The sequence below is a fragment of the Sycon ciliatum genome, chromosome 7 (assembly GCF_964019385.1).
Source record: "Sycon ciliatum chromosome 7, ocSycCili1.1, whole genome shotgun sequence".
NCBI lineage: Eukaryota > Metazoa > Porifera > Calcarea > Leucosolenida > Sycettidae > Sycon > Sycon ciliatum.
This window is the reverse complement of record NC_088649.1, coordinates 20,622,560-20,649,386: the sequence shown is the minus strand read 5'-3', so window position 1 is coordinate 20,649,386 and position 26,827 is coordinate 20,622,560. Positions and strand designations below refer to the sequence as shown.

General features: G+C 47.3%; 1 protein-coding gene across 1 annotated transcript in view; it reads left to right on the top strand.

The window, feature by feature from the left end:
• Window positions 1-26,827, top strand: part of LOC135820599 (uncharacterized) — a 91,429-nt gene that overhangs the window by 6,363 nt on the left and 58,239 nt on the right. Inside the window, exons 2-4 of the mRNA XM_065333654.1 lie at window positions 5,383-5,454; window positions 10,676-10,747; window positions 18,535-18,606. The gene's annotated coding sequence lies outside the window, so the exon portion shown is untranslated. The remainder of the gene's footprint in view (window positions 1-5,382; window positions 5,455-10,675; window positions 10,748-18,534; window positions 18,607-26,827) is intronic.

The following is a 26,827-nucleotide window of genomic DNA, read 5'->3' as shown; positions in this document are numbered from 1 at the left end:
CGCCTTTCCTCAACTCGCGGCGAGCCTGAGAACCAGATATGAGCATGCTCTCAATTGGCGGCGACTCCTGACGCTCCGTATCACTATTTTGGCCGGAAGGGGGTTTAGCAACGAGCGGCTCTCCGTTCAGTTTGACTTCGTTGGTCTGAAAGTTGATATCCGGGTTGTGTCTGGTCAGCCATGGCTTGCCCAGGATAGCATCATAGCGGCTCAACGGAAAAACCGTGAAAGATTGGGTGTCGCTGAAGTCTTTCACGATAACCTTTACCGGACCGGTCCTCTGCAGTTCCGATGATGTCGATGAGCCATCAGCCAGGGTTACCTTCAGTGTTTCGTCCTTGCTCTCCGTAACAAGGCCGTTTCTTTGCACGAAAGCTTCCGATATGAAGTCGTGCGTCGATCCCGAGTCAATAAGCATAATTGCCCGGCGGCCGTTGATCCTGCCCTCAACACGGAGAAGGTCATGCTCCAAAGGAAGCTCCGTGTCCTGTACTGCGATATCAACGTTGCTGACATGGGATTCCTGTTCGGCAACATCTTCCGAATCAGCTTGCAGCGTCGGTTCTTCCAGCTCTAGTACGCTGTAACGGTTGCGTATGTGAACCGGGTAACCATTGGGTGCTTTCCGCTTGGTTGCCAGCGAGCGCACGCCATTTTTCACTGGCGACCAGCGTTTGGGTGTTGATTGCTGGGACAATCCCGAGCTAGGTGACCTGGCTTCCGACAAGCGAAGCATCCACCCTGCCGACTCAGGTGACGCCTCTCCTCCGGTGTTAGCCTTTGGGGTCGTACGGGCTGACTTCGGTGCTGAATCGGGTTCGGCTGTTGGTCCGCCGTTTGCGCTGACCTGATCGCTTGGCTCAGATCAGTGGGGTGCTCTCGCAGCACCCGGGTCTTGACAGATGGGTGCAGTCCATTTACGAACAGCAGTCCTCGGGTCAGCTCGTCGATCTCAGGCACTTGTAGGCTTAGGCGCGAGAACTCGGTGACATAGCTCTCCAAGCTTGAGTGCTGCCTGACAGCGAAGAGATCCAGTCGCACCCGCTCTTGATGATGCAACGGACCGTACACCTTGGCGAGGGCTTCACGCAGCGCTGGCCACGTCGAGAACTCCACACCCGTATCCAACGATGCGATGAGCCATAGCTTGGCGTTGCCGCTCAGGAAGCCCGCTGCGTAATCCACCATCACCGATGAGTCGGTGTTTCCCAGTGACCGAATCGCCAGCTCAATGGAGAAAGCCCACTCCTTGAACTGCGAGGGCTTGCGATCGAAGATCGGCGGCTCCTTAGCGTGCCGAGGCTTCCCGGACGAATGAGCGGGCGGCACAGGGAGCGGTTGTTGTCGGTTGCTCAGACGGGCGCTGACTTGGCGACTGGCTTCACGGACCTCGCTGGCCAACCTGAATAGCAACACAGAAAAAACAAGGATCGCCACGACAATGGCGAGCTCCAAGAACACCATGTTAACCATCCTCCGCTACCAGTGTAACCGTTTGAAGGTATTCTTGGAAAAGACAATGCTTGCTCAAGGCAACACAACTGATATAGGGCACTTCGTGCCCTAAGGTGATAACGCGCGTGCTGACAGGATAGGGAAAGGTGCAAGATACAGAGCTAGAGGGCAGATAAGGTTAGCGCTAACAGGGAACTGTTACAGATCTAACACCACACGACACGACATTTTATTTATTTATTTATTTATTACGACATCTCATAGCACAGTGATAACACCGGCCAATACAAAGAGAGAGGGTGTTAGCCAACCACGGCAAAGAGGGAGAAGGGGAGGAGAAGAAAAAAGGAACCGCAATGATAACTAGTGATTGCAACAAGATGAGAAACACAAAATCAAAGTCAAGGCGCGACAAGGCTCTTAAAAAGGCGGAGGAAAGAAAGGTCCTTAGCTTCTTGGGGAAGTGTCAGCCACGCAAAGTACGCAGTGAAAAGGGCAAAGTGAAGTAAAAAGGTGGACTTGGGTTTCGGAAGGGAAAGGGAGTTTCTCGTGCTACGGGAAGAAAACCAGTTGAAACAGTGGAGGTGAGGTGGACACAGATTGAGTTTGAGAGAATGGATAAGGGTGACAAGATGTGAATTACGTCTCTTAGACAAAGGGGTAGTGTCAGCAAGGGCATAACGGGTGGAAGATGGGAGCATGCGGGGTTTTCGGAGGAGGATTTTTAGAACTTTTTTGTGCTGAATTTCGAGCTTGGCAGCACGGGTTGTGGAAATTCCAGCCCAAGCAGTATCTGCATAATCAAAAATGGGGCGTAGGTAAGCTGAGTAAAAGAGGAGTTTACAAGAGATTGGGAGATGGTAGCAGTGAGAAGAGAGGATTCCTAAAGATGAACTTGAACGTTTACATATGTAATCGATGTGGGGTTCCCATGAAAGATTAGAGTCAATGAAAATGCCAAGATGCTTATGGCTGGAGATTATGTCTATAGGCTGGGGGAAAGTGGGATGGAGGAGGGGCGGAACATCAGGCTGAGAAGGAAAGAGCATGATTTTAGTTTTAGACAGATTGGGCGATAACCGCCAAGACGACATCCAGGAAATTAGTCTTTGAATACCGTTAGCTTGGTAACTCATCAGGCCAGTGATGTTAGGAGATGCCCGTAGGAGCGTTATGTCGTTTGCGAATAGTGATGTGCCCGGAGCAGCTGCGGGCAGATCATTGACGTATAAAATAAAAAGAAGGGGCCCGAGGATGGAACCCTGGGGAACTCCGGATAGTACTGTTGTGTCGGCTGAGGACGTCCCATGTACCGTGACGTACTTCGTTCGCCCAGTTAGGTAAGATGTCAGCAATAGCAGGGGATTGCCGTCTACAGTAAATGATCCACGAAGCTTGGCCAAGAGCCCCCGGTATCGAAAGCCTGGGCAAGATCGAAAAAACAGATCCCGACTAGATCTCCAGCATCCCGATGTCGACACACTAATTGCACCAGGCGCGTCAGCTGGAGGGTGGTAGAATCGCCTCTGCGAAATCCGGACTGAGCTGAACTCAAACGTGACGAGACATGACAGTACAATGGGTCGTAGAAAACGCGTTCAAAGAGTTTGGAAACACAGGACAGTAGAGATATCGGACGGTAGTTTGATGCTTCGTGGCAGGACCCTTTCTTGTAGATCGGTATAACATTAGCTGTTTTCCATGCAGAGGGAAAACGACCAGTGCGGAATGATAGGTTCAGACATAAGGGGTATGCTATTGAGGGCGCAAGGGACTTTAATACCAGATTAGTGATGCTGTCTGGGCCTGGCGCCTTGTCAGACGGGAGCTTTCGAATGTAACGTCGGATGGCAGCAGTCGTAGTAAAGACAGATGTGAGGCGGTCAGCCTCACCCGACTCCTTGGCAATGGGGGGAATGGGTAGAGAAGGGTCATCAGGCACGGCCACTGAGGCGAACTGAGAGTTCAATGCAGTGGCTTTAGCTGAAAAGGTAGTAGCCTGCTGCGTAGAACTAAAGGTGAGTGTCAGGATGGCACGAGATACTTTATGATTTTTTAATTTGCTCACGAACTGAAACAGTGGTGGGCGTTTTTTGTCCTGCAGCGTAGCTTGTCTTGACCGAATGTATCCCCGGTATTTCGATCGAGTCAGACTCTTCACCAAGTTCCGTTGAGATCGATATACATGCATGTTAAGCTGGGTTGGGTATTTCTTACACACACTGTAGAAATCGTGCTTTGCCTTAATGGCTAAAGGAGGGGGGCATCAAGCCATCAACCCAAAGTGGCTGACCTAAATGTCGACATGAGGGAGAGAGTGGACGCCGGGAGAAGTACCCGAGGTGCTTCTCCATCGCCCTGCTAAGAAAAGAGTGGAAAGACGAAAGAGCGGCATCCACGTGCGAGCTGCGGAGGTGACATTTCCAGTGGACATCAGCAAGTTCAGCATTCAGGTCATCCCATACGCAACGTGGCACGAACTTGAAATTATAACCTGGGGGTGTAGGGGTAGATGTTGGGAGGAAGTGATGTTGTAGGGTTGGATTTTTGGACGTGACAGGGAGACGGACTCGACAGATGAGCTGCACGTGACATTACTGATGCTGCCCATATCCATGTTTGACGTGAAAAGAGCAAATCAGAGTATTGTTGCTTGGTTAAACTTTGACGACAAGTATGTCGATATTTTGTTGTACATCACGCACGTTTGTGTCTTTTTAGGACTTTTTTGATATTTTCTGTATTACCTATTCTGCGCTACCAAGCGTATAAGCACCTCATTCACTCGCAAACAGGAAAACAGGCTGATAATGATAATGAAAATATTCATTGTTAGAGGGAATAGAAAAGGGAAAAGTCTGAAGGAAAATCTACTGCCACTGCCGGGAATAATAATAATTTAACACAGGTGGAATCCTGATATTTAGATTATGGCGTAATTAGAACAAACTGCTCAATCAGAAGTTTCTCCTGCGACCGATTTCTGTCAATACGATTTCCAAATAACAATTTCTGGTAATTCCAACCTCGAACTGGGTATGTCCGGTCAATTAGAAGTCCCATCGAATCCACTTACATAGAAAATGGGTGGGATTTGTGCTGATAATTCTAAGTTAGCAAAGCATATTTAGATGTTCGCTTTTTTTTCTGCAAATCAGTTTCGTTTCCATGCGCAGGCAGTTAAGTGTCCACTAAACCTGCGTCTTAGATGCATAGTGCAAGTATGTGTGTCAATGCTGGCATTTTTGACATACTTAATGACAATAAGAATGTCCGGATAATTGGAAAATTTCCATAGCATGTTGGGGTTCGAATTATCAGGATTCCACCTGTATTACTAATAATTTCAAAGGATCAGTCGGGGAATTGAACTGCCTAAACATCTTTTACGAAATAGTGGTTGCGACTTTGGTGATGATTTTTTTATACATTTTATCTTGTACCCAGCTCGGGCTTGCGACTAGCTGGTTTGGAAGTGACAGTGTTGTGAATGACCGAGGGTCCTCAACGTCTGTTCTCATCGTCCAGGAGCGACACTGACTCGCGCTGCTTTCTGGTGTTCAGGAAGTGTTTGTCGAGCTGGAAACGGAGAGTTTTCTGTTAGTTTGTATCCCTGGTGATGTTTGTGGCTCGAGAGCACGAGCAAGAGCTTTCTTGCAGGTTTGCCGAGTCGAAGGTTCGACGGACTTCCCGTGTGCTCTGGATGGCAGTCGTGAGTCGTCAGTCAAGTGTCAAGTCAAGTCGGCGGAATGGCGTGAGCTCCAGTGTGGGAGCAAACCCATTCCCAAAAATCTTTTAGGCAGAAAAAAAAACAGTTCACATCCCCGATGGACCCTGTGAAATTTAAAATTCTCCCAATCCTTTAAAATACTTTCTTTCACTGCTCTGTGTACTAAAACGACACCACTTAACTTTTCTGTGTTCTAGACGTTTGGACGCGAATCAGCTCACTCAGCTACCAGAGAGATTATTTCGAACAACTAAAGCATTACAAATTCTGTGAGTCTGGCCTGTCACAATTATTATGATTGATTTGACCATTATGGCTTCTACAAATGAGAGTCCTCTGGCTCAGTAGAGTGCTCAACATTCGTTCCGAACGGTTCGAATAGAGCTATCTTACACAAGACGCAGAGCACCATGCATTGCTACCTTACACACGACGCAGAGCACCATGCATCATTCGTTGTTACTAATAACTTCATGCCCATAGGCAATCATCAGAAAACTAATACTGGATGAACAGCCAAGATCCAATTATATGCAGTAGTGTTACGGAGGCAGCGATTTGTGTAAGTAAGAGTGAGGAATTTCATACATGGGTTCAGCATGCCTAGCAAGAGTGATTTAGGTGACACCTTTGTATTTGCCAAGCAGGAACTTCGCAGCATGGCGACACTTCCACACAATATCTTTGGGCTTGTTGAGTGAGATTCTGCGGGCTGGTGCAAGGATGTGGTACTATGCAGAGGTTGCAGCGCTTTGACAGCCCAGGAAATCTCGTCAGTTCTATCCTGGCGCTTAAGGCCCCTCACATACCTAGCCTGCTGAGTGCTCCTATTGTTGAGTCCGAAGAAGGACAACTGACGACATCTTCTCCAGACATTACAACAGACAATGGGAACAAGTTATTGGGAACGACAATAATTATTATAGACGACGAGACAAGATACCAAGACGAACGAACTACTACGTTGAAGAGTGAGATTATTGAAGAGAGCGAGATTATTGGAGGGAACGAGTTGAAGAGAGAGCTCGACTGAGAAACAACGAAACAACGCAATATAAAGGGCATTGGTAGCTATGGCAAACATGGGTGCGCAAGTAGATACCCAGGCCAACGGAACGAAAGGTGAGTATGACTTAGTACGGGTGCATGTAAGCTTAGGAAAGGTTGTAGGTAAGATTGTACGGGAGGAGGCACCTAACACTATCATAGCCCTCATCTATAAGCACGGTCCTGTGGACCGATATCCCAGTGTATGTTCTCAAGGTTCTGCCCGACTTGATGCTTGCTACGTACACCATGTTGGTGGCCCTGCATGCACCATTCCGTGGGCATAGCACTGCAACACGGCAATTGCATGGTAAATTATCACGTTTCGGTTGTAGGACTTTCTTGTTGTGACCTTTTATTCTGGTTCCATACTCGGCATGCAGCTATAGCTCATGTTTACGGTATTGCGGTTAAAGAGCTTTCTCAATCTGGATCCATTGGGGAAGTGCTTCGATATCAGCGCGAGAAACTGTCCGGCGATGTCTGTTCTCACTTTCGCACGGTATGGAGGGTTGAACCATATGGCCCAGTATCTGCGGAAATGGACCTTAGGGTGATTTTTCACAAAATGACTTTTTCTGCTGTTGTCATCCAAGGTTGGTTGGTTGTGTTTATTTAAATTCGCAAACCGAACGGACTGAACATGTCCAATGACAAGGAAGCGAATGAAGTCCAAATAACCCAGGAATGGGGACAGAGATGAAAAGAAAATAATGGGAACAGAAGGTTCTCGGCAAAGGAAGAAGAGAAAGGAAGGAAAGAAAAAGAATAATGGAGAAGAAGAAGAAGAAGAAGAAGAAGAAGAAGAAGAAGAAGAAGAAGAAGAAGAAGAAGAAGAAGAAGAAGAAGAAGAAGAAGAAGAAGAAGAAGAAGAAGAAGAAGAAGAAGAAGAAGAAGAAGAAGAAGAAGAAGAAGAAGAAGAAGAAGAAGAAGAAGAAGAAGAAGAAGAAGAAGAAGAAGAAGAAGAAGAAGAAGAAGAAGAAGAAGAAGAAGAAGAAGAAGAAGAAGAAGAAGAAGAAGAAGAAGAAGAAGAAGAAGAAGAAGAAGAAGAAGAAGAAGAAGAAGAAGAAGAAGAAGAAGAAGAAGAAGAAGAAGAAGAAGAAGAAGAAGAAGAAGAAGAAGAAGAAGAAGAAGAAGAAGGAGAAGGAGAAGGAGAAGGAGAAGGAGAAGGAGAAGGAGAAGGAGCCACCTGGCACCGCAGTCAACTGCCGGGGCACTTCCATAGTCCCATCTGCTTACGCTCGGTACTTAGGAATACTGGTTGACGAACATCTGTCTTTCTCAACCCAAGTGGATGCAGTATGTGCAAATGTCAATAGGAAGGTTGGAGCATTTGTCCACGCAAAGCAGAATATCAGCATTTTTGGCAAACGACTTTTCTATTTATCGATCATTCAGTCCACATTTGAGTTTGGCAGCACTGCATATATTCATTGCTTATCACAAGCCCTATATGACAAGCTTCTTACTGCCAGCCGCGTAGCATTAAAGAGAATATTTTCGTTGGATAGAATGACTCCCACCACTCTTCTATACAGTCATACTAACTTGTACGCCCTTGAGAAACGCCTCAACTTCAAAACCTATGTATTTGTTTACCGCTGCCTGAATGGACTTGCTAGTCCTCTTCTGCGAGACCGCTTTACCTTGCGCGCCCATGGTGCTCGCACTGCAGCCACCACCCGTGGCCAAGTCTCTGCTGCTCTTGTTCTGCCCCCCGCTAACACCCGATATGGCTTTAGTGCAATTTCTTATTTGGGCGCTGCCAGGTGGAATACACTTCCACCGGCTTGCCGCATGTCTAGTTCACCAGCTGAATTTCGCTCATCCATCAAATTATACCTAGGGTTCCCTGTAAAAAGGCGCTGACGCCTGTTGGGAATTCCCTAGTAAAAGAAGAATAAATAATAATAATAATAATAAAGGAGAAGGAGAAGGAGAAGGAGAAGGAGAAGGAGAAGGAGAAGGAGAAGGAGAAGGAGAAGGAGAAGGAGAAGGAGAAGGAGAAGGAGAAGGAGAAGGAGAAGGAGAAGGAGAAGGAGAAAGAGAAAGAGAAGGAGAAGGAGAAGGAGAAGGAGAAGGAGAAGGAGAAGGAGATGGAGAAGGAGAAGGAGAAGAAAAATCGTGGTCACGGCGAGAAGAAAGCTTTTAGCAAAAAGACAAAGGAAAGGGTGAAGGAGAAAATGGGGAGACACATCGTGGTCACGGCCAAAGCCGGAGTAGCGGCAGGACACAGTAGACAAAACAACGCCAGGAACAAGCACGCATGAAGCATGGGCCATGCCGGCCCAGAAGCGGGAGACCCCGAAAGGAAGAGAGAAGAGAAGAGAAGAGAGAGAAATCGAAGCATTGCACATCTACATGTACGCCCACACATCCACACATCCACACACCCACACATCCACACATCCACACCTACACCCACAAACACACATACATACATGTACATGTACATACCCACACCTACGCACCAATACACACATACTTAGACACATACCCCCCCCCCCCACACACACACGCGTGCACACACACACACACACTGACACACACACAAACACACACACACACACATGTACATTGACAGCCACACATACAATTGCTTTGCAATGTTCTCAGTTCATAGAAGAAACGGGACTGCGATAGCACGGAATTGACGAGGAACAGAGATGGAGCGAATACTGCTTGGCAGGTTGTTCCAGCATAGCGCACCCTGGAAGGCGAATGTCCCCTTTCCAGAGTTGCTGCGGACGGGTGGCAGGCAGAGACCCATGCTGGAGTCCAGGCGCGTGGACCGGCCACAAGCTGGCAGTAAGAGAACCTGAAGCTCAGGACTTGCTTGGCCGTAACGGCAGCGCCATGCAAGGAATGCCAGCTTCTGCTTGTACACTTCGGTAACCCGATACAGTGAGAGGCGCTCCAGTAGGTCATGTGTGGATGTCCACGGCGGGCGTCCGAACACTACACGGGCACCACGGTTTTGCAGAACCTGTAGTCGATGACAGTGCCTGGCTGCCAGAGATATCGCCCATCCATAGGTATCTAGTGATCACATGGCAAAGTATTAGACCGAAAAAAGCAATATTGATGACACAGAATCTTCTGAAACAAGCATAGGTACTTATCAGGAAATACAACAATTTATCACAGTGTTTTCCACATCGGAATACAATGTGTTACAGTGAAATAAAATTTTAATAAAAAATAGACAGTGTAATAAATCATCCATCCAGTTTTTGTTGCAAAAAAGCTCTTGGGCAACATCTGGCATAGAGCATGGATGGCCTTGATCCTCGTCACTGCATACCAATGAAAATTGTTCGAACGCCATCCCACACAGAAGTGCAGAACAGGAGGGAACAGGAGGGAGGGTGGCTACAACTGCACCTGGAGTCCCAGTCTGTGCATGCCAAAGGGAATACGACACAGGCACAACATTCTAACACCCACACTTCATCTCATACACGATTTAGAGGTAGTCCATCACTGCTGCACAGCAATTTCGCGAGCAATGCTCTAACCAGCTGAGCTACAAAAATGATTTCCATCTACGGTGTTGGAAAATGTATCCTTCTCCTATCAATCAATACTTGGGTTGAATCAAACTGGCGAATTACGCCACTCTAAGGCTGCCAGTGTTGAGAAAAGAGCAGCATGACTCCGTCAGCCTGTTTTCATTCTTGTTTGTTCTTGTCTGTATTTCACCCGAGGGAAGGGCACGAAAGATTACTTGTGGGAAATGTCAGAAGTCAGTGTCGATGCCAATCGCTCGACAGGTTGGCACCAGTGTAAACCTTCTTGTCACTGCAGATCGTTGGATTGCCCGCATCAATTCTTTTAAACTCGATGAAAGTGTCAATCTCAAATGACTCGTCGCTGTGGCCGTCATGGTCTTACTTCTGTTTCCGATGCAAATCAACAAAATATTTCATCCTGCGTATGGAGCGCGAGGATGTTGTCTACTTCCGCTCCGCAGTACAGTAGGCTGTTCCCTCTATACATCGATGAAGATCTGTTTGAGAGACTCAGCACAATATGGAATACAAACTCAAACAAATACCGCTAGACTTGTTTGCAACAATGAATTGCATCCAGAATTGTTCATTGTCCAGTTGACTGAGCTCGGAGAACAAGAACAGCAACTGGCGTTGCAAAACACATTGTATTTGTTTTGCCGCGGAATTCAAATTGCGATTTTCTCGACTTTTCCAAAATATCTGTGGTCATGTTTTAGGGCGCTCTGGCTCACTTTAAGATCTACATATCCAGGCCAGAAAAGTATATTCGGAGTTTCGGCCGTTCATTCCTGTACCTGCTTCTGTATCTTCATCGAGATGTTTGAATGCGAATGAAGAGGGGAGTGGTGTTTAGGCATTAGCTAGTACTAGTGTAGGCTATTCAAGTCACAGAACAGTAAATGTATTTCTGTATCCCTACTCTCTTCAGGGATTTGTCAAACAATAGAATTCGGCGCTTACCTGTTGGACTGTTTCAAACCACGACGGCTTTGGTAGAGATGTAAGTGATCCAGGTCTCACTGTGAGAGTGTTCCACACAACCCTAGTCCCCCGTCTACACCCAGCCACACAGAAAAACCCACATACAAAACATCTTTGATGTCCGGATGTTCACTGACATCTCTCTTATCCAGGCAGTTGGGGGCGCTATCCAGTTTACAGCGACGTATGAACTGAGATAGGATGGATCTAACACCACACGACACGACATTTTATTTATTTATTTATTTATTACGACATCTCATAGCACAGTGATAACACCGGCCAATACAAAGAGAGAGGGTGTTAGCCAACCACGGCAAGGAAGGGAGAAGGGGAGGAGAAGAAAAAAGGAACCGGAATGATAAGTAGTGATTGCAACAAGATGAGAAACACAAAATCAAAGTCAAGGCGCGACAAGGCTCTTAAAAAGGCGGAGGGAAGAAAGGTCCTTAGCTTCTTGGGGAAGTGTCAGCCACGCAAAGTACGCAGTGAAAAGTGGAGAGTGAAGTAGAAAGGAGGACTTGTGTTTCGGAAGGGAAAGGGAGTTTCTCGTGCCACGGGAAGAAAATCAGTTGAAACAGTGGACGTGAGGTGGACACAGATTGAGTTTGAGAGAATGGATAAGGGTGACAAGATGTGAATTACGTCTCTTAGACAAAGGGGTAGTGTCAGCAAGGGCATAAAGGGTGGAAGATGGGAGCATGCGGGGTTTTCGGAGGAGGATTTTTAGAACTTTGTTGTGCTGAATTTCGAGCTTGGCAGCACGGGTTGTGGAAATTCCAGCCCAAGCAGTATCTGCATAATCAAAAAGGGGGCGTAGGTAAGCTGAGTAAAAGAGGAGTTTACAAGAGATTGGGAGATGGTAGCAGTGAGAAGAGAGGATTCCTAAAGATGAACTTGAACGTTTACATAATTATGTAATCGATGTGGGGTTCCCATGAAAGATTAGAGTCAATAAAAATGCCAAGATGCTTATGGCTGGAGACTATGTCTATAGGCTGGGGGAAAGTGGGATGGAGGAGGGGCGGAACATCAGGCTGAGAAGGAAAGAGCATGATTTTAGTTTTAGACAGATTGGGCGATAACCGCCAAGACGACATCCAGGAAATTAGTCTTTGAATACCGTTAGCTTGGTAACTCATCAGGCCAGTGATGTTAGGAGATGCCCGTAGGAGCGTTATGTCGTTTGCGAATAGTGATGTGCCCGGAGCAGCTGCGGGCAGATCGTTGACGTATAAAAGAAAAAAGAAGGGGGCCGAGGATGGAACCCTGGGGAACTCCGGATAGTACTGTTGTGTCGGCTGAGGCCGTCCCATGTACCGTGACGTACTGCGTTCACCCAGTTAGGTAAGATAACAGCAATAGCAGGGGATTGCCGTCTACAGAAAATGATCCACGAAGCTTGGCCAAGAGCCCTCGGTGCCAGACGGTATCGAAGGCCTTGGCAAGATCGAAAAAACAGATCCCGACTAGATCTCCAGCATCCCGATGTCGACACACTAATTGCACCAGGCGCGTCAGCTGGAGGGTGGTAGAATCGCCTCTGCGAAATCCGGACTGAGCTGAACTCAAACGTGACGAGACATGACAGTACAATTGGTCGTAGAAAACGCGCTCACAGAGTTTGGAAACACAGGACAGTAGAGATATCGGACGGTAGTTTGATGCTTCGTGGCGGGACCCTTTATTGTAGATCGGTATAACATTAGCTGTTTTCCATGCAGAGGGAAAACCACCAGTGCGGAATGATAGGTTCAGACATAAGGGGTATGCTATTGAGGGCGCAAGGGACTTCAATACCAGATTAGTGATGCCGTCTAGGCCTGGCGCCTTGTCAGACGGGAGCTTTCGAATGTAACGTCCGATGGCAGCAGTCGTAGTAAAGACAGATGTGAGGCGGTCAGCCTCACCCGACTCCTTGGCAATGGGGGGAATGGGTAGAGAAGGGTCATCAGGCACGGCCACTGAGGCGAACTGAGAGTTCAATGCAGTGGCTTTAGCTGAAGAGGTAGTAGCCTGCTGCGTAGAACTAATGGTGAGTGTCGGGATGGCACGAGATACTTTATGATTTTTTAATTTGCTCACGAACTGAAACAGTGGTGGGCGGTTTTTGACCTGCAGCGTAGCTTGTACGGACCGAATGTATCCCCGGTATTTCGATCGAGTCAGACTCTTCACCAAGTTCGATATACATGCATGATAATGCTATCAGTGAATGAAACCCACCTAAACAGCAGCATACTCAATCCCCATGCACCAGTCTTCTTACCTCGCATCTATCCTGCCCAACCCTGCTCAACAGCAGCCACGACCTTGTTCCCACTCAACCCCCATGCACCAGTCTTCATACCTTGCACCTATCGTGCCCAACCCCGCTCAACAGCAGCCACGACCGTGTTCCCACTCAATCCCCATGCACCAGTTTTCATGCCTCGCACCTATCGTGCCCAACCCCACTCAACGTTTGTAAGAGAACAACCTCCACCTGATACCACACCAGTAAACGCATCCCCCCACAACAATAACAATAATTCTTGCATTCGGATATGTACCCTGAACTGTCGTAGTATGAAACATAAATTGGCTGATATTACAGACCTCCTTGACCACCATAAAGTAGACATTTTGTGTATAACGGAAACCTGGCTAAACTCGTGTATCCCAGACGAGATCATTAAGATACCGGGTTACGACCTGTTCCGTCGTGACCGGTCCCAGTGCAGCACTACATGGAGCGACTTGGGTGGTGGTGGGGTAGCAGTCTTCTCTTCGTCCGCCCTTTGTGCTATGCGCCGCCGGGATCTAGAGTGCAACAATTCAGAGATGATAACTGTCGAAACAGGAGCTACAATCATTTCCTGTATGTACCGTCCTCCAAGACACGATAGTCTTGCATTCTGCAACTCATTCAGTCCTCTTCACCCCCTCGTTGACAACCGTCCAGTAATTGTCGTGGGAGACTTTAACTCCAAGAACAATGAGTGGAACAACGCAGACCCTACGAACACTGCAGGTAGACACATGCAGTCCGCCTTTGACGACTATGGCTTCACTATGGTCTCCAAGAACCATGGAACGAGGCCAACTAAAGATTCTAATCCGTCCCTAGACCTGATTTTAACTAATATGCCCCATCTTGTCACTTCATGTTACACATCCATGCCCATTGCAGACCACTGTCCTCTATTTTGCGCATATTCTCCACCAGAGAAACGCCACTCTAGAAGTACTGTCAACGCAGCCGCAGTCTCCAGAAAGATTGACATGCACCTCCTCAAGCAGAAACTGAGCACACTACCATTGGCCGAATGCATGCAGGGCACCAATGTGCACATCAGTTTCAGATGCATGGCCTACTCTGCACTGCTGGACCAGGCAATTCAGGCAGCAACGACCATCACACGCCGGAAAAACACCCAGTCGAACCAACCATGGTTCACAAAAAAACTTAAGACGCAACGTCAGCGAACTAACCGCCTCTATGTGCTCCACCGAAAGGAGCCACTCAACGATTCCTTACGAGCTGCATACAAACTCTCGCGCAACCTGTACCACCGGTCATTAAGAGCCGCCAAGGACACATACTTGTCAACGCTCGGATACACAATGCTTGGCAAGGAAAGAAAGGGTGGCTATGCGTGGTGGAAACGTGCCAAAGCAATATGCAATATTGACCAAACAAATAAAAAGGCAATTCCAGACCTGCAGAACGGCAATGAAATTCACAAAACAGATCAAGCGAAGGCCGAAACGCTGTGTACCTTCTTTGCCCGCCAATGCACCACTCAGTCAACGCCGCCAAATACTGTAGCAACTAGTATAACAATCAATGAAGCCGACGTCGATGGAAACAAATTTGGATTCGGAAACATACGCCCTGTTGAAGTCTTCGATGCAGCAAAGAGGCTGCAACAACATAAATCATCATCAGACATCAACCTGACAAACCGTATACTAAAGCAATTCGCAGACATCCTTTCCCAATCACTATCAGTATTGTTCAACTACAGCCTTGATGATGGTGTGTTCCCGTCCTCCTGGAAATCATCCACTGTAATACCGGTGTACAAGAATAGAGGGTGCGCCAAAGAGCCTACCAATTACAGACCTATATCCCTTCTCCCATGCATAGCGAAACTAATGGAAAAGATTCTCTCGGAACGTCTACTTCGATACTTGATGACCCATGGTGTAATTTGTAAAGGTCAATTCGCATATGTACGCAACAAGTCTGTAACGGACCAACTTATCTTGCTAACCCAATCAATGGCTGTAAATATTGATAGTGGCACAAATTTTGACCTGATATCTCTAGATTTCAGGAAAGCTTTCGACCGGGTCGACCACTCTATACTCCTAAAGAAATTCGGTAAGATTGCTACAGCTTCGTCAGTAAAATGGCTGAAGAGCTTCTTAGGGGATCGACAAATTGAAGTGAAGGTACATAGCACTAAATCGAAGAAGCGGAGCATCAACTGCGGAGTGCCTCAAGGTTCCCACCTTTCACCACTCCTATTCCTACTCTATATAAATGACCTGCCCAACGCTATGCAACATTGCACACAATATCTATTTGCAGATGATGTCACCCTCCTACTGGCTTACAAACCTGAAGACACCCTCGCCAGTAGAGCGAACATGCAGTCTGATCTCGACGCATGTCAAACATGGGGCAGGAACAATGGAGGTGAATTCTCAGCAAGCAAGACATCCGTGCTGTGCCATAGAGCTATCAATGATACACCACCTGCAGGAATCCAATACCAAATGTACAATGAGCCATTAACGGTGGTTTCTGAACTGCAACATCTTGGCATCACCTTGACCGACAACCTGGATTTCCGCAAACATGTCGCCTCAATAACTTCGAAGTTCAGATATCGAGTGCACCTACTGTCAATTATGTCCCAGCAACTTACGCCTTCGGCAATGATCATACTGTACAAAGGGTTCGTAAGACCTGTGATCGAATATAGCTGTACGGTGTGGTCGTTTGGATCTAATAAGAAACCCATGACCATTCTTGATCAATTACAGGCAAGGTTTGCTAGAGCTCTACTGAAAAAGAAAAAAATTGCATTTGATTACACTTCTTCCAAATCTGTCTTAAATTCTAAATGCTCCCTAGAGTCACTAGCCTATCGTCGTCAAATCATCAGTCTCACTACTTTTCACAGATATGTTTTCCATCATCGTGATTACCTTGCTGATTTCCATTTCAAGATTACGAATAGTGAGCGACGACCAAATAAAATCATTCTTCCCAAATTTAAATCATTGTCTAAGTCTCTCTTCATGTTCCGAACTGCTATTCTATGGAACTGTTTACCCCCCAGTCTAACATCGGAAGCCTCGCTCTATAAGTTCAAAGCTGCCCTCAGGAAATTTACAGCTGACTATGCTTATGCAATCAACGGAATTCCGCCACCTTGCAGTTGATTTTCCCCATTTCTCTCCTCATCAATCCCTACTTCTCTTTGTACATACATCTACATCTACTGTTCTTTCTCAAATGAACCCCTCGATAGGCACATTGCCTTTGGGTCATTTCATAATAATAATAAAATAATAATAACAATAAGCTGGGTTGGGTATTTCTTACACACACTGTAGAAATCGTGCTTTGCTTTAATGGCGGCACGGAGGGCGGCATCAACCCAAGGTGGCTGACCTAAACGTCGACATGAGGGGGAGAGTGGACGCCGGGAGAAGTACCCGAGGTGCTTCTCCATGGCCCTGCTAAGAATAGAGTGGAAAGACGAAAGAGCGGCATCCACGTGCGAGCTGCGGAGGTGACATTTCCAGTGGACATCAGCAAGATCAGCATTCAGGTCATCCCATACGGAACGTGGCACCAACTTTAAATTATAACCTGGGGGTGTAGGGGTAGATGTTGGGAGGTAGTGATGTTGTAGGGTTGGATTTTTGGACGTGACAGGGAGACGGACTCGACAGATGAGCTGCACGTGACATTACTGATGCTGTCCATATCCATGTTTGACGTGAAAAGAGCAAATCAGAGTATTGTTGCTTGGTTAAACTTTGACGACAAGTATGTCGATATTTTCTTGTACATCACGCACGTTTGGGTATTTCTTACACACACTGTAGAAATCGTGCTTTGCCTTAATGGCTAAAGGAGGGGGGCATCAACCCAAGGTGGCTGACCTAAATGTCGACATGAGGGAGAGAGTGGACGCCGGGAGAAGTACCCGAGGTGCTTCTCCATCGCCCTGCTAAGAAAAGAGTGGAAAGACGAAAGAGCGGCATCCACGTGCGAGCTGCGGAGGTGACATTTCCAGTGGACATCAGCAAGTTCAGCATTCAGGTCATCCCATACGCAACGTGGCACGAACTTGAAATTATAACCTGGGGGTGTAGGGGTAGATGTTGGGAGGAAGTGATGTTGTAGGGTTGGATTTTTGGACGTGACAGGGAGACGGACTCGACAGATGAGCTGCACGTGACATTACTGATGCTGTCCATATCCATGTTTGACGTGAAAAGAGCAAATCAGAGTATTGTTGCTTGGTTAAACTTTGACGACAAGTATGTCGATATTTTGTTGTACATCACGCACGTTTGTGTCTTTTTTGGACTTTTTTGATATTTTCTGTATTACCTATTCTGCGCTACCAAGCGTATAAGCACCTCATTCACTCGCAAACAGGAAAACAGGCTGATAATGATAATGAAAATATTCATTGTTAGAGGGAATAGAAAAGGGAAAAGTCTGAAGGAAAATCTACTGCCACTGCCGGGAATAATAATAATTTAACACAGGTGGAATCCTGATATTTAGATTATGGCGAAATTAGAACAAACTGCTCAATCAGAAGTTTCTCCTGCGACCGATTTCTGTCAATACGATTTCCAAATAACAATTTCTGGTAATTCCAACCTCGAACTGGGTATGTCCGGTCAATTAGAAGTCCCATCGAATCCACTTTAATACATAGAAAATGGGTGGGATTTGTGCTGATAATTCTAAGTTAGCAAAGCATATTTAGATGTTCGCTTTATTTTCTGCAAATCAGTTTCGTTTCCATGCGCAGGCAGTTAAGTGTCCACTTAACCTGCGTCTTAGATGCAAAGTGCAAGTATGTGTGTCAATGCTGGCATTTTTGACATACATAATGACAATAAGAATGTCCGGATAATTGGAAAATTTCCATAGCATGTTGGGGTTCGAATTATCAGGATTCCACCTGTATTACTAATAATTTCAAAGGATCAGTCGGGGAATTGAACTGCCTAAACATCTTTTACGAAATAGTGGTTGCGACTTTGGTGATGATTTTTTTATACATTTTATCTTGTACCCAGCGCGGGCTTGCGACTAGCTGGTTTGGAAGTGACAGTGTTGTGAATGACCGAGGGTCCTCAACGTCTGTTCTCATCGTCCAGGAGCGACACTGACTCGCGCTGCTTTCTGGTGTTCAGGAAGTGTTTGTCGAGCTGGAAACGGAGCGTTTTCTGTTAGTTTGTATCCCTGGTTATGTTTGTGGCTCGAGAGCACGAGCAAGAGCTTTCTTGCAGGTTTGCCGAGTCGAAGGTTCGATGGACTTCTCGTGTGCTCTGGATGGCAGTCGTGAGTCGTCAGTCAAGTGTCAAGTCAAGTCGGCGGAATGGCGTGAGCTCCAGTGTGGGAGAAAACCCCTTCCCAAAAATCTTTTAGGCAGAAAAAAAAACAGTTCACATCCCCGATGGACCCTGTGAAATTTTAAATTCTCCCAATCCTTTAAAACACTTTCTTTCACTGCTCTGTGTACTAAAACGACACCACTTAACTTTTCTGTGTTCTAGACGTTTGGACGCGAATCAGCTCACTCAGCTACCAGAGGGATTATTTCGAACAACTAAAGAATTACAAGATCTGTGAGTCTGGCCTGTCACAATTATTATGATTGATTTGAACATTATGGCTTCTACAAATGAGAGTCCTCTGGCTCAGTAGAGTGCTCAATATTCGTTCCGAACGGTTCGAATAGAGCTATCTTACACACGACGGAGAGCACCATGCATTGCTATCTTACACACGACGCAGAGCACCATGCATCATTCGTTGTTACTAATAACTTCATGCTCATAGGCAATCATCAGAAAACTAATACTGGATGAACATCCAAGATCCAATTATATGCAGTAGTGTTACGGTGGCAGCGATTTGTGTAAGTAAGAGTGAGGAATTTCATACATGGGTTCAGCATGCCTAGCAAGAGTGATTTAGGTGACACCTTTGTATTTGCCAAGCAGGAACTTCGCAGCATGGCGACACTTCCACACAATATCTTTGGGCTTGTTGAGTGAGATTCTGCGGGCTGGTGCAAGGATGTGGTACTATGCAGAGGTTGCAGCGCTTTGACAGCCCAGGAAATCTCGTCATTTCTATCCTGGCGCTTAAGGCCCCTCACATACCTAGCCTGCTAAGTGCTCCTATTGTTGAGTCCGAAGAAGGACAACTGACGACATCTTCTCCAGACATTACAACAGACAACGGGAACAAGTTATTGGGAACGACAATTATTATAGACGACGAGACAAGATACCAAGACAAACGAACGACCACGTTGAAGAGTGAGATTATTGAAGAGATCGAGATTATTGGAGAGAACGAGTTGAAGAGAGAGCTCGACTGAGAAACAACGAAACAAGGCAATATAAAGGGCCTTGGTAGCTATGGCAAACATGGGTGCGCAAGTAGATACCCAGGCCAACGGAACGAAAGGTGAGTATGACTTAGTACGGGTGCATGTAAGCTTAGGAAAGGTTGTAGGTAAGATTGTACGGGAGGAGGCACCTAACACTATCATAGCCCTCATCTATAAGCACGGTCCTGTGGACCGATATCCCAGTGTATGTTCTCAAGGTGCTGCCCGACTTGATGCTTGCTACGTACACCATGTTGGTGGCCCTGCATGCACCATTTAGTGGGCATAGCACTGCAACACGGCAATTGCATGGTAAATTATCACGTTTCGGTTGTAGGACTTTCTTGTTGTGACCTTTTATTCTGGTTCCAAACTCGGCATGCAGCTATAGCTCATGTTTACGGTATTGCGGTTAAAGAGCTTTCTCAATCTGGATCCATTGGGGAAGTGCTTCGATATCAGCGCGAGAAACTGTCCGGCGATGTCTGTTCTCACTTTCGCACTGTATGGAGGGTAGAACCATATGGCCCAGTATCTGCGGAAATGGACCTTAGGGTGATTTTTCACAAAATGACTTTTTCTGCTGTTGTCATCCATAGGTATCTAGTGATCACATGGCAAAGTATTAGACGGAAAAAAGCAATATTGATGACACAGAAGCTTCTGAAACAAGCATAGGTACTTATCAGGAAATACAACAATTTATCACAGTGTTTCCCACATCGGAATACGATGTGTTACAGTGAAATAAAATTTAATAAAAAATAGACAGTGTAATAAATCATCCATCCAGTTTTTGTTGCAAAAAAACTCTTGGGCAACCTCTGGCATAGAGCATGGATGGCCTTGATCCTCATCACTGCATACCAATGAAAATTGTTCGAACGCCATCCCACACAGAAGTGCAGAACAGGAGGGAACAGGAGGGAGGGTGGCTACAACTACACCTGGAGTCCCAGTCTGTGCATGCCAAAGGGAATACGACACAGGCACAACATTCTAACACCCACACTTCATCTCATACACGATTTAGAGGTAGTCCATCACTGCTGCACCTGTGTGAAATTTGAGCTCTGTGGGAGCTGGCTGCATGCACGTCAGTGCGCCATGATTCCAGCACTGAGCGCAGAGAGTTCGTAGCTCATAAATCAATGTTCAGCTCTTGCCCCGTCCAAGGGGTTTGGTGTTCACCACGGAGTCCAGTGTGGGAGCCTGGGAAAATTCAGATAATGTCACTAGCGGCAGCGCTCTTTAGTCCTGACTCGAATTGATCCAGGGCGTATCTGTTCGTCTACCTCTGTTGCCGTCGCCCCACGAGTTTCTCCTCGTTGAGTATTTCTCCTGAGCGGAGCTGTACTAAATTCAGTAGGGCCCTAAAAGGGTTTTTTAGATGTCAGATAAATAGGAATTGCCCGTCGACAACAACATCTTCTGGAAACTTTCGTCGTTCTCTATCAGATGCGACGATTCCGGCCTAGGAAATCCAATGAATTCTGGCAGAGCCGGGAGGCAGCTAGCTGGCCATCGTGAGTGAACTGTCCTGCTACTGGGACAATCAAAAGCATTTGTTGCGATAATCTAATTTCTTGTTTGAATGTGCAGAGCGCGAGGCAAGAGTTTTTTGCCGTTGCAGAAAATGACGTGTTCTGATAAAAATGATTTTCACCCGAAGGTCGATACTCGCTGATACTAGGCCATCACATTTCGCTTCCCCCCTTCCTTCTACACGGTTGTGTGTCTTCACCGCTCTAGGTTAAAGGTGTGGTGTGTCCGCCAGCAGCAAGCGCATTAGCATGTTCCGGCGGCACTTCCTGAAACTCCTTCTTGGAACTTGATATTGAAGGCAAATGGTTAGACTAAGTTCTCAAATACAACGACGCCCCCGTATGTGGGCAATCAATCTAACCATCCGCCACAGGTCCTGAAGAAAACGCTAGCGGGCATCAACAAGAGGTTGCCTTCAATATTAAGGTCCAAGAAGGAGTTTGAGGAAGCTTGCCGCAAGGCTGAAACGAACTGAACAACTATTCGAGAAAGATGACGTCTCTCGTTCAGCAGATGATGACAGCGACGCAGTGTCCCAAATGAGTCTAGTGAAAGCGACGCAAACTGAACTCTCTGCTCATTCCGCCAAGAGTTTCTATTGTAAAGACGCTCTACATAGGCTGAACTTCCTTTGTCCAGTGATTTGAAGTCGATACAAACTGTTCTTGACCTGTTCTAAGCGTTTTCATATCCATCTTAATCCTTCACCAAGTTTTGTTAATACCACAATAAATATTATCATGATTTCTACAAAAATGTTCGGTTAGCGTAGGAGTTAACCGTTTTTAACAGTCACGTACCATTGCTTCGCTGTTGGCCTATATAACGGGTTGCATAACCCTCCTTACGTGTGTGCACAATCTTGCTCTTCTACATACTGCTGTGTATCATAGACCACATGCCCCGCTCTGCGCATGCGCAGATTTCCTGTGCGCACAACAGAGCTTGCTGTCTTTCCAGTTTCCTTGCCTGCAGTCAGCTTTCAAATTCTGAACTCAAAAATTCTGATTTCTGATTTGAGTTTGCCTCCGTCCTGCTTCAGAGTGTCAGTCCTAGTTCTGCCGATTGGCTGCCGTCTTTAGTATTCGCTTTCCTTGTTCTCTCTCAGCTCAGTCCCGTCAGACTACGTGTCTTCAGCGGCCAGAGATTATTTGAGTATTATATTCTCACGATGGCTCGTTTCTCGACCAGACAAAAGACGCCATCGGCCAGAGTGGCAGCTCAGCCTTCGGATACAGGACGTAATGTGCGTGTGCGGTGAAATCCTGTTCGTCTTCAACCGCCCAGAACTCCAATACCTCCCCACTCGGATTCTGTTGTCTCCGACGTTGCGCCGTCAGTTTCTTCTGTCGCCGCCTTGAATGTGGCCTCTGATCCCGGGGCGGCAACGCAAACTTCGGCTGCAGGCAGTAATGCGCGTACGAGGCCAACTCATGTTCGTTGTCAACCAACCGGGACTCCATTATCTTCCTCCGCGGCCTCTGTTGTCTCCGACGTTGCGCCGTCAGTTTCTTCTGCCGCCGCCTTGAGTGTGGTCCCTGATGTACTTGCTTCGGCTGTTTCTCAGGCCGTCGGCCAGGTCCTCCAGCCCCTGATGGAGCGAGTAGAGCAGTTGGAATCTGCTGCAGCCGTCTTGCCGCCTGTCAACTCCAGCTCCGTTCATGCATTGGGCCATCCGCCGGCTGCTCGTCCGTTGCTCTCTGTACCTGATAAACTCCGCGGGCGAATTGAACGCGGCGAGTTTATTGATTTCGACGACCTCCTCCCAGACCAGCTGGGTGTGGAGCCCGATGTGGTCCAGCTAGCTGTGGGGTCTAACCGCTCTGTCCAACTTGTACAGAATCCAACTCAGGCCCAGCGCCGCCATGTCCACGATGTAGCGTCATGGCTCAAGGCGTTTACTGTCTACACGAGAGTAATTGTCGCGGCGGCTCCAGATAGGGCAAATGATTTGCTGGCATATCAGGCCACTATTCTGGATGCAAATAACTCGTATCATGTGGACGCATGGCTAAGTTATGACAGGCGTTTCCGGTGCGCCATAGCCTCCCAACCACTGTCGTATGACTGGGCTATCATCGACTCTAATTTGTGGCAGTCGTCATTCACCAGCCATGGTCGCCCGCCATGTTCGCGCTGTTCTCTGGTGCACCCAGTGGCCCAGGCCCGGTGTCCCTTTAGACCAGGGCCTCCATCCGACGGCGCTGGGAGTGGAGGCCCGCTGCAGTCCAGCGCGCCAACCCATCTTGGGAAGCCTATCTGCCGCAACTTCAACAGGGACCAGTGCAACAACTCATTCTGCTATCGTGCCCACGTGTGCCTTCATTGCCGCGGGAAGCACCCAGAAGTCAAATGTTGCAGGGGACAGTCCGCCACCTCAGCGTCTGCTCCGTAAACATTTTGTGGAGACCCCCATCAATGTTAGCCGATTAGCCGGGCTCCTTAACCGTCATTGTGATCACTCCTTCTCTCACTTTGTGTTGCATGGGTTGCGTCACGGTTTCACGATAGGCCATTCTGCCGCTATATCTGGTTGCGTTCTCAATTGCGAACTCGCCTCACTCCTGGGCCACCTCTCGTTCGCTTCCAGAGCAATTCCGGCCTCCCGTACATTCTTACGCCGCCTGTACGACCTCGACAAGGCCACATCTGAGATGTCATCTCACCGAATGCTGCACCTCTCAGCCTCAGCCAAGGGCGACTTGAGCTGGTGGCACCAGACTCTGTCAACATGGAACGGAAGGTCATTTTTCCTGCTAGAGAAGTGGATGCCCAGCGCTGACCTCCAGTCGCAAGCCGACGCAAGTGGCACCATTGGATTTGGAGCCTTCTTCAATGGTCGCTGGTTCAGAGGTGACTGGTCCCCGCAGCAACTGGAACTAAGCATTACCTACAAGAAGCTCTTCGCCATTGTCGTGGCCTGCGCCACATGAGGGATCGAGTGGCTGCGTGTGGAGTTTCAGTGCGACAACCAAGCTGTCGTGGAGTGCCTGAAGACGGGCACGAGCCGGTTTCCTGCAGTCATGGCACTCATCCGCACCCTGTACTCAATCTGTGTGAAGCACAATTTCCTGATCCGAGCATCGCACCTGCCAGGAATTTCCAATACCATCGCTGATGCCCTGTCCCGGAACAAGATGGATGCCTCCAGGACCTTTGCTCCTACAGCTACGGAGCGGCCTGACACCATGGTCCAGCCGATCACTGAGTAAGTGCAAAGACATTCACTTAGGATGCAGATAGCGTTCTCTGTCGATCCTACTCCACAATATCAGTCTGACTTTATGCCTCTAGAACAACGCTCTTGTGCAATACATACTTACCATCTATATTGGCTGTTATCACCCGCTATCTCCTCTGGCCCTAATGGGAATGTTGGCATGGGCACTCCTCCGTAACTGGCCTCTCGCGCACTACTATTAAACTCGCATGGGTCATAAACCGCTCCTGCTCAACGCAGGCCGACCCACCAACTCCCATGGGTCGAAAACCGCTCCTGCTCAGCGCAGGCCGGCCCACTTGGTCATATACAGCTCCTGCCCTCGGTAGGCCGCCCACACGATTCGTTAACGCGCACTCAATTGAGGCCAGCTACTCTGCCCGACATTCCCATTCTTCCAAACTCACTCTCGTGTCTTTTGGTGGGTTGCGTCCTGCACGCGTGTGTGTCTACTCTATACTCTAGCATGGGGAGTAGAATGTAAATAATAAATAGAGAGCATGTCGGAGAAAACCAGAACATATGTGCAAGTCGCTCTCTCAGATTTCGCTCAAATTTTGCAGGTAGGTTTGCTTTGGGGTGTAGATCGATATTCCAAAGGCTGCGCAAAATCTTTTGGAGGGAACCATGAAATTGGCAAACATCCTCAATATTAGCCCAATATCAACACGACTTATGGGTCTACAAACAAGTAACGCCACAGCGTACAAGAACAAGCAACGAACAAAACTCCATCAAGACAACATCACCTCACCTTAGAAGAGTTATTGGGGCAGCACCACTTAGCCACGCCAGCATCCGGGAACACGAGGGCAATCATCCCATGACGTCACAAATGATCGTCTTGAAAATAGCCAAATTACAAGTGCTGATAAAACAGCGAGCTACGTCCTCAATTAGCAAACACTATACACCTCTTCTAGCACTGAGGACATGTCCACCATCATCCTTTTTGGAGTTTTCTTGAAACAAACAAGTTTGAATTTTTCCACTCGACCATTCTGAAATACATCCAAATTCATACCTGCGAAGGAAAGTGCGCCTCTCCGCTAGCCCTTGGCAGATTATGCCGGCATAATATTTGGCATACTGTTGGAATTTGGTCAAAAAATTATGCTCCGGCATTATATACGGATTCCAACGTGTAAGGTTGGCATAATCTTTCGGTTTAGACAAAAATTATGCTTAGGGCATAATTCAGCTTTGTCAGAAAGCCCTGGGGCCGGGTGTGTGTATGCGTAGTTTCTCAATCCTCTGTGTACAACGTGAATTCATGGTGGAACCGAGCATAATTCAGCATAATTCAGCATATTTGTTGGCATTATTGTAGCGTAATCAAACGCATAATTTGATGATTGGCCGAGCATAGTCCGCCAATGGCTACCCTCCGCGACGTCTAATTAGCAGTTTCTACTCCAACACCACTCCCAACGCTGCAGAGCAAAGTGTATTGTTGACGCTGACAAGGAAAAGCAGCGGTGATCACTTGTCACTCCAAACGACAAGCTTCTCCTTGCGCCACCACCATTTTTCGGTGCAACAGTTGATGCAAAAGTAACAGAATGTTTGGGTGTAATTTTTGGATTTCACTGCAAGAGGAATGATGAAATCACATGCCTTGTGACACTAGAATGCCAGGTCGTGTAGTTCAGTTTCAGCAGTTGTTCTGAGTCACCTTGATCAAGCCCACCTGCACTTACATGGATCAGTCGTTGATCTAGATTGGATCAAGTGCATCTTGATGTCCAGCTCAAGAGTACGCATGTCGTGTTGTAGGCCATCCAGTCGGGACTTTCTCTCAACATCCAGCACAGAGACTAGGGCGATTAGTGTCAAATCACATTGTTCACGACGTAAGAAATGTGGGTGAGCCACGTACCCCATGCAACCAGTGTAGGACGCGCGCTGGTCAACTCCATGCCACCTTCATGGCATGGACCACAGTCATTCCTTGCTGTTCCAGATCTACGTGGATCATCAGCATGTAAACTAGCTATAGTTCCTGTTGAACCATGCTCGGGATGAGTGAGGTTATTGTGGAAAAATGCATCCCTGTTCTTACTGCAAGAGGAAATATCTCAAAGAATTCTTGCCAATCCAATACTGCTTGCGTTATAACGATAGTTTCTGCATGTTCTGGTCAGAGCAGGCAAGAAATATAATCCATCTTACCTAGTGTTGAAACGATCTCACAGTGTACTCGTTAGCTCGCTCGCCAGACACTCGGCTCGTTTGTGCGGCCAGCTCGTTTGTACTAACGAACACCGTGCTCCGTACACATTTCAGTACATGCCGATCGGGCAGTCATAAAATATTTCAAAACTCCCTGGTCGATCCAGAGTCCAGTCCCGGGCAAAGTGAAAATCACTCGCAGTTACAGAGACTGTATGGCTGCACGACACTGAGTTTGAAATCATTTTTTATTACTCACGATGGCCTGTATGCATGTGGCCAATAAGAGAAAAAGAATTACAGGCACGGGAATCAGATACAGAGAGCTCAAAGTTTAGCTGCTTGCTGAGGCAGTAGCGATGGCAATAGGGAGTTTATCACATAGGCTGGGCGCAATTGAGCTATAGATGTGCTGAGCAATGTGAGCAAGTACATACGGAAGAGATGACAAGTGGTAGGATGCTTGCTTTGAAATCTAGTCTGGGGTTGATATGCCGGAGGCTGAGTGGAA